We start from the raw sequence: 10,418 nt of genomic DNA, 5'->3' as shown, positions 1-10,418 counted from the left end.
GAGATAAATGGTATTGGATTCCTTCCCAAAAGGTAGTCAGGCTTTGGTGTTGACAGAAGAACAGAGTTCCAAAACCTGTGAATGCCTTTCTACATTCATTTGCAGTTTGGACATGATGCAACAAAAATAAAATCAGCAGCAGAGAAACCTGCTCAGTAATCTATTTGTATTCAGCAAGTCACCTATTTAATAATGCAGAAGTACTGTTTATTAAAATTTTAATATTGAAATATTAAAATGTATAGCCATCTTTTAACCAGAATAAGATGCAGGGACAACATAACACTTTAGCACACCTTCCCCCCCCCCCCCCACTTGTTCACCCACATATGCTTTTGACTCTGGGCACATTTACATATTTATTTTATCACATTTGTATTGCCCAAGGAATTTGTTTATTTATTTATTTACTAGCTGTACCCTGCCACGCGTTGCTGTGGCTCAGTCTGGTTAAATTGAAAAGAAGGAAAAGACAAAGCGGATGTTTCTAATATGTTTAATTTCACAATGCTTGTGGATATACAGTATTTTTAGTTGTTCCATTGTCTGTGTAGATATAGAGATTGTCTGGTTTGCCAACTCTAGAACACGCAACATATAATTTTCCATGTGAGAAGCAATCTGTGTCTAGATCTAAACCGCACAATTCTAAAGATTGGCCCTGAGCTTTGTTGATGGTGATTGCAAATGCCAATCGAATTGGGAATTGCAATCTCTTAAATTGAAATGGCATATCTGTTGGAATCATAGGAATGCGAGGAATGAGGACATCTTCACCTTTGAAAGGTCCTGTCAAGATTGATCTCCGACTATAACAATTGCCACTTCATCTATAGTTGGAGCATTGAATCTTCGCACATGTTCTCCAGCAGGCGTTTTGTCAGCATGAATAACAATCTTGTGTATATCAGATGGCATCATGTCAATTGCTGTTTTGAACAAATGTACTAAATTGTTTTTTTCGTGAAGTAGCTGTTGCAGTTTTGAAACGATGGACCTTTTTATGCCGGTATAAATTCCGCAGTGTGCATTCAATTCATCATTGCCATCACCAATGAAATACATTTGTAGGAATTTATGTTGACTATCTTGAAACGGAAGGAAGGAGCCGGCTTTATGATAAATTTGTCCTTTGACTTTGAAAGTTGGCATAAATGGAGCTGTGATGATTTCTGCGCCGAACGACATCATTTGGAAGCATGAGTTGTATTTCCTGATGTTAGATAGGAAATGCTTTGATTCTGCGGTATATCCGGCAAGCAAAGTTTGTAATGGCTCTGGTGGTTCTCCAAGTTGAGGCAGTTTAATTTTTCCAGCAGCGCAACACATTCCTTTTGTTTCTCCATTAAATTTAAGAGCCTTGCAATAAGGACACACTTCAGTCATAGTGCCGCTGAGAACATGCCGCCTCAAACTATAATCATCAGCTGGGTTGTACCAGAATGCAAGGCGATTGTAATCGTGTGATTGTTTACCACGGAGTTGTGTTTGACGCTGATGTGCTGTTTCTCGTTGACGTCTTTCAGCCACTCTCAGCCTGTTGCATTCATTCTGTTGATAACAAAGCAGATCTGAAGCTGTAGAACGCGATTGCCGTGCTCGCAATCGTACATCCTCAAGTCTGGCTGAACGTTGCTTGGCTGGTTCCTTGGCACGTATTTGAGGCATTCGTTTTCTTTTTTTCTCATTTGCTGATGCCCGTTCTTCCTCAGTCTGATTTGCAATTTCTCGTCGCAGTGCTTCCGCTCCGCGAGTACGACGACCTAAGTGTGATCTTCTGCGAGGCATTATTTGGATGAAGTAAAGCAAATTGTTTGGTTTTTAAAAAAGGATGTTTTTACGGTGAGGAGGTTAGTGGAAACTCCTGGCAGTTACCTTTCTTCAGAACGTGTAACTGTCACAGGTGTGACATCTATATTCACTCAGCCAATTGTGAGAGAACATGCAAATAAGAGAGGAGGCAGAGGCAGCGGATTGGCCTACTGGTTGGCGATGTCACAATGATCAGCAGGACTGGTTTTGAGGAGGCCTATTTCTTCGATTTTAAGACAAACCTTTGTCCCCATATAGAACATAGTTACATAACAACGCTCGCATATTCGAATGCAACGTTGTGTCAAAATTTCAAAGCAATCGGTGAAGAACTTTCGGAGATATAACGTCTGTTTCGAACGAACATTTACATTTTTATTTATATAGATTATTATTATGTTTATATCCCACTTTTTTTCCTTTTGCACAGAGCCCAAGGTGGCTTACTTGGTTCACCTCCTCTGGCAGACAGTGATTGGCCCAAAATCATCCAGTGAACTTCTTGGTCAAGTGGGGACCCAGATCTCCTGATTCCTGGACCAACATTCTAACCATTACTCCATGCTGGCTTATGGCATCAGCTATGGAGTTCTTGCATGTTATCCTCATAAGAAGAAGATAGGAAGAGTCCTGTTGGATCAGATCAATGGTCTATCTACTCCAGTATCCTCTTTCCACAGTAGCTAACCAGATCTCTCTGACAAACCCACAAGCAGCACATGAGGGCCATAGACCCCTCCTGTTTTTAAAGGGAAGAGGACTAGTCTCTTGCCTATGTCCTAGCTGTAATGTAGGTAAAGCTGAGAAATGCTGACAGTCCTATGGACAGCCAATGAGCTTCATGGATTCATGATTGGAGGTAGCCATCTTTTTTCTTTACTTCTGTATAGACTCAAGAAACAAAGTTATGTGATCACATAGTGCCATTTCTAGTGATAGTTCCTGCTTCATTTTGAAAGTAGGCAGCAGGAGCCACATTCCTAGCCTGTTGGCTAGGTGCTTACTCTTAAATATTTTTTTAAAAATAAAGAAAATGGTTAAAAAGCCATTAGACCACCTTATTCTACTGTACATTTACTGTACTAAGAACTGCTCAACCATGCAGGCCTAGCAGGGCAAGTGCAGAAAATATAAATTAACTCCATTTGAATTACCAAATAAATAAATGTTGACGTTTATTGGTTCTAAATTGGAGCTTGTTCAAGAATTATGAATGTGCCAGATTTGACTTACAAATCAACTGATTTCACATTTTGGCATTGAGTGCATACATATAGTGCTAATAAAGAAGTGACCTAAGTGCTTTTGCTGCCATCTGTTTCTCAGTATTTTCTCTTACCATTTGACAACAATCACTCTGAATCACCATCAGTTCATCCATTTTGGAAGGTGGAAGATTCTCCCCTTAGGCAGTTGGCAAGGCATGGAGATTTCAGGCTCATGTATATTTCATTTTAAAAAATGCCATTGGATGCTGGAGATGATATGCCATTTGAGGCTATATTAGGAGAAGGACTGTATGCAGGACATAAGAGGCAATAACAGCACGACTATACTCAGCCCCGATTATTGTGTTCACTTTTGAGTTGCTACATTTTAGGAATACAGATATGCCACTTACCAACTTCAAGAATTCAGAAAAAAACATAGATGTTAATAAATATTGGACAACTAGGGCCATGGCTAGACCACGCTTATATCCTGGGATCGTCCCGGGATCATCCCTATGCATCCAAATGACACACAGGGGATTCCAGGAGCAGGCAGGGACGACCCCTCCATTTGCCTGGGATAATCCTTACATCTAGCTTAGGCCTAGGACACACGAGGAAAGCAGCAGAAGCCAAGAGCTGAGTATACCATAATGTGAATCCCCATTGTGAGATTTCAGGGGCTCCAGCACTTATTCAAGGTTTGGTTTCCTGGGAACAAGGTTACTGCAGACTGACAGTCCAGTTCTGAGCACCACACTTCAAGAAGGATGCAGACAAGCTGGAGCATGTTCAGAGGAGGGCAACGAGGATGATCAGAGGGCTGGAAACAAAGCCCTATGAAGAGAGACTGAGAGAACTGGGCATGTTTAGTCTGGAGAAGAGAAGATTGAGGGGAGACAAGATAGCACTCTTCAAATACTTGAAAGGTTGTCATACAGAGGAGGGCCAGGATCTCTTCTCGATAATCTCAGAGTGCAGGACACGGAATAATGGGCTAAAGTTACAGGAAGCCAGATTCCGGCTGGACATCAGGAAAAATGTCCTGACTGTTAGAGCAGTACGACAATGGAATCAATTACCTAGGGAGGTTGTGGGCTCTCTCACACTAGAGGCATTCAAGAGGCAGCTGGACAACCATCTGTCAGGGATGCTTTAAGGTGGATTCCTGCATTTAGCAGGGGGTTGGACTCGATGGCCTTATAAACCCCTTCCAACTCTACTATTCTATGATTCTATGACTGGCATTTTGTAATATTTTTACTTATTTACATGTTAAACAGAAGGTGGAGATTCAGAGCATTAACAGCCCTATAGATGCTTCAGAGTTCTCTGTTCGCCTCCCCCATCACATTTCTAGGATGGCCTTCCCCAACTGACACCCTCCAGATTTATTGGAATACAATTCCCAGCATCCCCCAGTCATCCTGAGGATCTAGTCCAACACATCTGAGGAGTGCCAGGTGGGGAAGGCTGTTCTAAGAGGATATATTCAACCTCATAGAGATGCTTCCCATCAAACTCCAAGTTCAGGTTTGTCTCCAGTTGTAACGTCCTCCTAAGTTTGCCAGCTGCTTGCATTGTTCTCCTGTTCACATAGACTCCAAATTAGCATATTCCCCAGCTGGGATGTGGGAGGCAGGAAAGTAAGCCCAAATTCCCAGAATGTCTCTCTTCTTCCGGAGGAATCTATATAGAGAGATCAATCACCATAACAAAAGAAAAGGTCATTCACAACTATTCTACGTCAGGAAGACAGACTGGTTTGACCACTTAGTCCTGTTACTGTTCAGGCCCCAACTCTGCAGCCATAGATTGGGTTCCCACAATCACAGAGGAAAAATAAGCCATAGTTGTTTATTTTCCTTGGTTGAAGGCTCCTAATTAGCACAATTAACTTTGCCTGGCACCAAACCCATTGTTCCAAGGTTTTAAGGTGGTTTGTAAACCACCTCATCCACCTATCTTCACCAGGTTTGGACGTCATGTCAACCTAGTAATTATGTTAGGGTAACCATATGGAAAGGAGGACAGGGCTCCTGTATCTTTAACAGTTGTAGAGAAAAGGGAATTGCAGCAGGTGTCATTTGTATGCATGCAGCACTTGATGAAATCCCTTCTTCATCAGAACAGTTAAAGCTGCAGAAGTATAGCTAGAGTGAGCAAATACAAAAGAGGGCAGGGGTCCTGCAGCTTTAACTGTTGTGATGAAGAGGGAATTTCACCAGATGCTGCATGCATACAGATGACACCTGCTGAAATTTCCTTTTCTATGCAACTGTTAACGATACAGGAGTCCTGTCCTCCTTTTCATTTGGTCACCATGGAAGTTCACCCAGTGGGTTTCCATGGCCAACTTCACATATACAGGATAACTGAAGATTCATAGCATTTAATAAGGTAGAAACATTGGATTATCACTCATTCATATTTGTTGTGCCTATTTTATCAAGGTTACACTGCCTATGGAATTTAGAGGAAGAGGTAGTGCAGGATCATTATGGCACATGTTAAACCCGTATGAGAATGCAGATATTGGAAGAAGACCTTCCATTACTCCAGTTCTATTCTACTGCATTGCTCCACTCAATTTTACATAAGTCTATATAATTAACACCACTATTTATACCTCCCTTCCTTGTCAACCCTTTAATTTGCTCCTTTATTTGATATTCTTTGATTCGCTAATTAAAGCCTTCCTTCTCCGGAGTACGAACTGACCCTGCCTTGGTTTTCATGCTCATCATACTTATCCCTTCTTCTTTTTTTGTTGCATTTTGTTTCTCTACAGCCTTTTTGTTTAATTGATTTTCCTTTCCAGTTGAACTTAATACTCTCTGTTTACTCAGTCAGAAGTTTACATTGATAAATAATACAGTTGTCTCTTGGGAGCAATGAATCTTAAGTTTTGTACTTGTCAGCCTCCCTATGTCATGAGGGAAACAGTCTAGGCTGAATGATTACAAATTAAAATATGTGCATACAGCATATGTTTGGGTAAGGTGCAAAGAAAGAGAGAGAAGCAGGGTCACAAAGGACCACCACAGTCCAAGGCTTAAGGGAGCCACAAGGGAGAGCAGGGATCGTGGTATTTCATTAGTCCTGAAACCCATCAAACTCGGTCAGCACAAATAAGAGTTCTGGAGGCAGCCTCCACTTTTTGGCCAAAGGAAGGCATGTAAAAATGTTGATGAGGTTGGATGGAGCTCAGGAAGGAGGTCCCTTTTCCACACAACTGTCCTGTGAAACCTCTGATGAGGTCACACGACAGCTAAGGATGTCAGAGAAATCCACAACGGGTTCAAATGAGATCAGATTTCTAGGAATCCAACCTGCAGTAGACCGCCTTTTTTCCAAGTTCCATGTCATGCAGATTCTATGGACTTCTGGATGGGTTTCCTGGGGGGCATCTTCACAGAGCCGAGTTATTACCGCATTCCCCCAAACCCAGCGCTTTCACTCCTGTGGGGTTGTGCCCCGTTATCCTCATGCCAAGGAGCAAGTGCGGGTTTTATATGGATCATGGGAGGGGGGAGCTGCCATCGCTGCTGCCCCTCCCTGGCTTTTTCTAGGGAACCAGTGGGAGGGAGAACTGTTGCCACCGTCCCTGCACAATTCCAAGTAAAATGGAGGGAGGGGAGGTAGAGGGGCAGACAAATGGGGAGAGTCATAACCAGGCAACGGGACACATGGTTTATTTCAAAAAACACCCACCTTATCAAAAGCAATCCAGAGGCGGGCCGGGTCCTTTTGCCTTCATCACAGCCGCGGCCACCATCTGCAACACCAGTTTAGGTGCTGCCTGCCTTCCCTAGCCATAGCCTGCTCCAGAGTGTTTGGTTTTTTTTCTTCCTTCAAAGTGAAACACCGACCCCTTTCTTTCTCTTCGCCCCCCCTCCCAAATGAGATCTATAAATAAGTGGCCCAGAAGACGTGTTTGTATATGGCAGGAGAGTGTTTAAAGGAGTTTTCTACAGGATGAGGATGCTGAGGAGAGTCCCAGGCATCCTGGCTGACTTTTGGCAGGTGGGAGGGAGGGAGCCAGACAAACTTGGGTCACTAGTGCAGCTCCCTTGAACTCTCTGCTGCTGCCCAGTTCTTGCTCCAAGCCTGAATTAGCAATGGCAGGAGAAGGAAAGCATCTGCTGGTGCACCCATGCACTCTTTGCTGCCTCGCCAACCAGTGAGCCCCCGATAGCACTCTTTGTTGGGCGCCCTCAGAAACCGAGCACCAGCCCAGGTGGATCGCCCCAGCCACACACTGGCCCCTAGCACCTGCTGGCAGGAGACTCTTCTCCCCACAGAGGCAGCAAAGAGGTGTTCCGGCCTGGGCTGACAGCAACCAATCAGAGGTTGCAATCCCCCCAGCCACACCTTCGATGCAACCCTGGAGCAGCAGCAACAGACAGCGATGCGCCATCCTCACCGCACTCCAGACAAGATAGTCAGGGTAAATTCCCAACTTTTTTTGCTTCAGAATTTCAGGAGAAAGCCCCAGGATGCTTGTGCAGTGGCTTCTGTGTCATACAATTGAACCTGTGCCACCGTGCACCCACTGCGGGGCTTTTGTCACATATAGACAGCCCCCTGGTCACTGCTCCATCAAAGAAAGAGCAGGTAAATGCTGCTAATAGGCTGCTTTTGCCCAGAACATGTTGACTTCAACCTGCCGTGAGCTCTGACTTTCTCAACTGGCTACGCTCAGCAATTTTTGAACATTCATCCTATATTTATTGATATATTTATCCTATATTTATTGTTGGCTATTGGGCAGTATCAAAATGGAATGAATGAATGAATGAATGAATGAATGAGCCCCCAGCTCTGTACAACCTGCAACTTACACCCCACCTCTCATGTTTCCATTATTTTCTCATTCCAGGGAAGGCTGCAAAAACAGTTTTTCCTCTGGTAAGAATGCCATTCAATGCTTGCCATGAGCTTCATTTGCTGTGCAAGAGAATCCCATGACTGATAAGGAGCTAGGAGGAGGAGTCTGAGGTAAAGGAGGAGATGAAGAAAAGCAACAGAGAAAAGAGGTAGGTATATAAAGAGATACAGATAGATTAAGGATGGATGGATGGATGGATGGATCTGGAATACTATGGACAATCCAAAAACACATCAAGGATGGGTGGGAGGGTGCTGTTGCACTCATATCCTGCTTATGGGTTCCCTATGGGCAGCAGGTTGGTTCTGTGTGAACAGAATGCTGGACAAAATGGGCCCTTGGCTTGATCCAGCCTGGCTCTTTGTATGTTCTTATGTACTTAAGGATTGTCACAGTTGTCCTGGAGTTGTGGACTGTAGATCACTAATCCAGCTATAACTGGCCTGCAGTAGGCCAGACTCAGAGAAGCCGGAGAGAGGTTAAATAGGGGGAAACAGGACCTTCATATTATACCTACCAGTATGGGATGTGTGAATGTGGATGTATCTTGCAATGTAGCAAGACGGTAATTGGTAAGAAGCAGGAGCACTGGAAATCATAGAAATGACAGTGCATTAAGGCTTATCCTCCTTGCTTATTCTGAATTTGACTTACATATTAGCTGATAATTGTATGTGACTCCATGGCCACATGGTTCTGGCTGGTGGTTGGAGGTGAATGGAAAACCATGGAGAGGAGGGGAAATAGAATAGAGTAGCCTGGAATAAGTACCCATGCCATTTGTGCTAGAGTAAAATAGACCACCAAACTCAAGTGATATTAGTCCAGGAACAAAAACTAACGTGACCTGACAGACCACCTCTCCCGGAATGAACCGACCTGTCCACTATGCTCTACATCTAAGGCCCTCCTTTGGGTGTCTCTACTGAGGGAAGCTCGGAGGGCAGCAACAAGACAGAGGGCGTTCTCGGTGGTGCCCCCAACCCCCAGTTATGGAATTATCTTCCCGATGAGGCACACCTGGCATGAACAGTGTTCTCTTCAAACAAAAGAAGGCAGTATGATAGCAGTGTTATCTGCCATGATACCAAGCCCTCCTGCTGAGATGCAAGACAATAAAGAGATCTGCCTCTTTATTCAACAAATAAACATCTCTTCATACCTGATGGGGGTGTGAATAGAAATATCCTCTAAGCTTAATTAGCCTAACAAAGCTAGGCAGTTGCCTTTCAACTAAAACTGGACAGTTTCCTGGCAGTTCAACAGGCACTTTACCACAGGGAGGTCTTTTTAGAGACAACTCTGGGTACCCTAAGGGACCACCTCCCACCTCCTCTCAACTCCACCCACTTGACCCTGCAGCAGACTCTGGGATCTGTCAACTCTGATGTCCCTTCCCCCTCTGACAGAGGCTGAGTTCCCAGGAGTGGTGACAGAATGGTCTCTGAGCCTTCAGCATCCTGCATGATAAGTTCCTGGGAAGATTCATCCTTGACTCTTGAAGAGTCTTGGTGTATCTCCTCCCCCACTTCCTATCTTGGCTGATATAAATCTGGTCCTCCTCCTCCTTCTGAGCTCAATTCAGCCCCCGAAACCCCTTCACCCACACTAGGGAGAACAGATCTGATCCGGATAGTTACCTTTTCGGTGACAGATTAAAACTGCCCTCTTCTCTCAGACATTTGGCATCTTAAATTAATTCTCAGATCATCTTGGCTGATGGTTTAACAAATTGCTTTAGATATATGTTGCCTTTGGTTTTATGTAAATGTTTTTCTTTTTGTATCTTGTATAATGTCTTTTTTAATGGTTTTTAATTTTTCCAAACTGCACAGCGAGCTTTAGCTATGGGGCAGCATAAAAATGTAATAAATGAAATAAATGAAATCAGCAGTTTTCTGTCTCGCTCCTGCACAAAGGGTTGAGCTACTTACCAGAACAACCTTTAGACAAGCTGGCCTTCCATCCCTCTGCAAAAATTTCCTTTAGATGAGCCTGGACCCATCTGTCTGCCTTGAATTCTGGTCCCCAGCCCAGTGCCCTTGCCGGCCTCTCTGTTTTCCTGGTCCTGTATCATTTTGGTTCTGAATGCAATTCAGTGTTAGGCTTGATCCTGCCAAGCTCTTCTTTCTAGGCTCTGTTCCTGGAAACGCTGGCCCTGTCCTAGTGATTACTTGACAAGAATACAGCTCATTTGGCATGGTGTTCTGTGTGTCTGCAGACTGAAGGAAATGAGCAATGGCAGGAGGGAATGGCTAAGCCAGATTCCAGAGGATTCAAGGCCTGTTTTAACATTACAATGCCATTACACTGTCACAATGCAGCACCAGCTAAGCTTTCAAAGGACTTGCACAATTTGTGAACCACCAGGATGAATGCAGCCAAGTGCATGGATAGCAACACATCAAGTGCTTCATAAAGGTTTGATTTTTGCTGCCCACCTGGGCATGCAAACGCAGCGAGCAACAAGCACCAACCTAGCAGGCCACAGTGCATTAGCTGGT

The sequence above is a fragment of the Elgaria multicarinata genome, chromosome 4 (assembly GCF_023053635.1).
Source record: "Elgaria multicarinata webbii isolate HBS135686 ecotype San Diego chromosome 4, rElgMul1.1.pri, whole genome shotgun sequence".
Classification (NCBI taxonomy): Eukaryota; Metazoa; Chordata; class Lepidosauria; order Squamata; family Anguidae; genus Elgaria; species Elgaria multicarinata.
This window is presented reverse-complemented; position numbering follows the sequence as displayed.